The 3,563-nt window shown below is 33.1% G+C and overlaps 1 pseudogene; it reads right to left on the minus strand.

The window, feature by feature from the left end:
• Positions 1-443: 443 nt before the first annotated feature.
• Positions 444-2,139, minus strand: LOC121391429 (annotated as a pseudogene).
• Between the last annotated feature and the right edge of the window lie 1,424 nt (positions 2,140-3,563).

A 3,563-nucleotide genomic window follows, 5' to 3' on the forward strand; every position in this document is an offset into this window, starting at 1 on the left:
ATTCGGCCACACCCACTTCTGAATCATATAATACAATATCAAATGATGTTTATAAAGGACTTGAAGAAACTTTTGTGTAAATATCTCTTGTATAGAAAGTTTGTTTCAAATTTTAAAATTAAATTTATATGGCTTATCAATTGTTTTGTTTGCTTTTTTATACTTAAATTGTTTCAAATTATCCGTCGGGTTTTTGATAATAATTATAGTTTATTGGTCTTGAGTTGCCATAACAACTAACACACTATCCAGCTACAAATAACCCTCCGTTATGAGAAAGAAATTATATAATGAAAATTTCGATAAAAAAGATTGTTATTCCAAACAATATTTTGTAATATATACTAAATATTATTTCTACAATGAAGTCACTCTATGAAATAATACATTTGAATTAATACAGATTATAGTTACTTATGAGATCATAAAGGGTTAAAATATCTTTATTGTTTCCCAGTAGCAACTTTTATTCCACAATGAGGGCGTCCTGAGTTGAGACCAGCATATTGATATTTTGCCTTCTTTTCTGAAGGTTTAAGGATCTGTGTGTACAACATGTTTATATGTGAATAAAAATTATGGCGTTGTTATGACAACTAATGGTACACAGACTAGTGTAATTTATTAAATAAATTATCAGTTGTTTTTATATGATAATAGAAAACAAGACATTAATAACCTCTCTCTCTCTCTCTCTCTCTCTCTCTCTACCTGAAAAGAACACATTAGGTCCTGATCAATGGTCATCATTCCACCAGCATTATCGTAATCACCACAATAGTTTGGAGCAGAAAATAAAGTCACTAGTTGACGTCGTGCAAAGAACTCATAACCATCTTCCACTACCTAAATAATACATTATTGATAATAATGTATTTTTCTTTATTATATAGATAGATAGATATTTATATTTATTATTAATGATGTAATTATTACTGTATACCTGATGTGCTCTACAAATTAAGTCTAAATCATGACGATTCAAAAATTTTGTGACAATATCTGATCCAAAAGTGAACGAAACACCACGATCATTTTCTCCCCAACCCTGCACATCTTTGTCAGGATCAGACCAAAGAAGATCACACACCAAACCTATGTGTATGTGTGTGTGTGTGTGTGTGTTGTGTGTGTGTGTGTGAGAGAGTTACACAAAATGATAATATAGTTTACCTGTATCAGGTACATCAGTTGGTCTAGCTATTGATCTGATCTGTTCAAAATCTTGTAAATCAGGTGATAGTCCTGTCCAACACACCAAACTAAGTCAAACTTAGGGCATTAATTAGAAACTAACCTCCATGACAACAAAATATTTTGTCATCAATTATAGCAGCAATTGGTAAACAATTAAAACAATCAGTAAATGTCTTCATATTTTTATATTATAACGTCGTTTACCTATAATTAAACAATATAACAATTATATTCTAATAATGTAGCACTTACATTCATCAAAAAACCCATATATTCGATTTATACTAGCACATTCATGATTTCCTCTTAGGAGAAAGAAATTTTCTGGATATTTTATTTTATAAGCAAGAAGAAGACATATTGTTTCCAAAGACTGTTTACCACGATCAACATAGTCACCAAGAAAGAGATAGTTTGCATCTGGAGGGAAAACTACCGTACTCAAATAACCTCAACAAATCTGTATATTGTCCATGAATATCTCCTAAAAGGTTAATAAATGAATTAATTAATATAATAATCAATGATGCAACATGATGCTCAGTGGTAAGATCATTAATGTTTGACAACATGTTTCATTACAATGTCATTAACTAACTAGTGAAGCTATTTTCAGCAAACAAACCTTACTCCAGCCCACACCCATTGACTTCACCCCTTAATTTAGCTAACATTCCTATTGTCAACTCACCACAGACTTTTAATGGCGCTACAAGTTCCCAACAAGATCGGCTGTTCAAGAAATATATCTCGAGATTTCAAACATAAAGCTCGGACTTCATTTTCAGCTATTGAACAGTTTTCATAGTACGACTACCACGAGCTATAGAAATAAGAGATAGAACAAGTGATAATATGCCACTAATTAGTGGGTGGAAATACTATACCTTCTAATAGTCTACTGATCACACTGTCCAGGTCAATATCTAGATCTTCAGCCATCTTGATTAGAGTCCTGTAATAAGAATTCAAGTTAATATTTTTTCTTTTTAACTGTTGATCACAAGAATTGTTGACTCGTTGCAGTCGTAAATGCCGTATATTATAATACACCAGCTCCACCCATTTTGTTTAAGAGAAGGCGTGGTCATATTTTAAGGGCGTGTGCTAACTTAGCAAATATGGAACAATGTGTGTCTCAACTTCAAAGACCAAGAAGATACCTCACTGTAGAACCTGCCACATTTCTCTTCATGTTTGCTACTTTCCTCTCCTATCCAACTTACCAACAACTCTTATATTCCACACTGTGTGATCATAATTGTGGTACATCTCAGAACAGTACATGTAATAAACCAAGCTCTGTGCAATTACATTATCAATCAGAGACATCTCATTGGATTCTTTATACTAATTTAGCAAAAGGCATACCCACTATATTGGTATCACTGGTTTATGGGAGCTTGTCAGATCTACTTGGTCGTAGACTTTTTATTATTTTACCTGCCGTGGGTGCAGCCCTTAATTCAGTTGTTGTTCTACTTGTTTTTTACATTGCTCCAAAAAATATCAGTCTTTATTTAATAGGAGCTGTGTTGTCTGGAGTGACTGGAGGATTTTCTGCATTCAATTTTGCAGTTTATTCTTATGCTGCTGATAACAGTAACCATGACAACCGAACTCAGAGAATTGGGTGGTTAGAAGCAATGACTTATTTTGGCTCTACTCTTAGTGGTTTAGTGAGTGGTGTTTGGATTAAGTATCAAGGATTTGGACCACCTTATTTTGGCATTCTTGCTTGTCATATTACTATAATATTTTATGTAATTCTATTTCTTCCATCTTCCACTTCCTCAAACCACCAGACGAGAGTAAAGGGATCCGTTAATACCACTTATGTCACCAATATAAATATAAATCATGTCTGTACTACTATCCTTGTTGCTGTGGTAACCAAAATTGTACCAATTTGGACGTTTATTTTTGAATTCATGTCAGCTGGTAACTTTATTTGCAGTATTTTTTGTACTTGAGATTAAATTTCCTGGGTATTGTAGATACTGTGGTTTTATATGGTCTTACTCGATTATGTTGGGGACCAGATTTCGTTGGATATTTTTTAGCTTCAAAGAGTTTTGTCAGTGGTTTAGCAGCTTCACTGATATTACCATTACTGACGTACTGTGGTGTTAAAGATATTTTAATAGCTGTTATAGGGATTATATCAGGAGCAGCTGCACTTGCAGTAAGGGAGTAGCAACACATACATGGATAATGTTTCTTGGTAAGTGATGATATATTAATAGTTTAAATATCTTTACATGTGCAGCTGTTGCCATTGGTATTATGAGAGGGTGTGTAGTACCTGTTGTTAGAGCTATGCTATCTAAATTAACTCCTGGAGATCAACAAGGTTTGTTTTAATA

The sequence above is a fragment of the Gigantopelta aegis genome, unplaced genomic scaffold, assembly GCF_016097555.1.
Source record: "Gigantopelta aegis isolate Gae_Host unplaced genomic scaffold, Gae_host_genome ctg2410_pilon_pilon, whole genome shotgun sequence".
Taxonomy (NCBI): domain Eukaryota; kingdom Metazoa; phylum Mollusca; class Gastropoda; order Neomphalida; family Peltospiridae; genus Gigantopelta; species Gigantopelta aegis.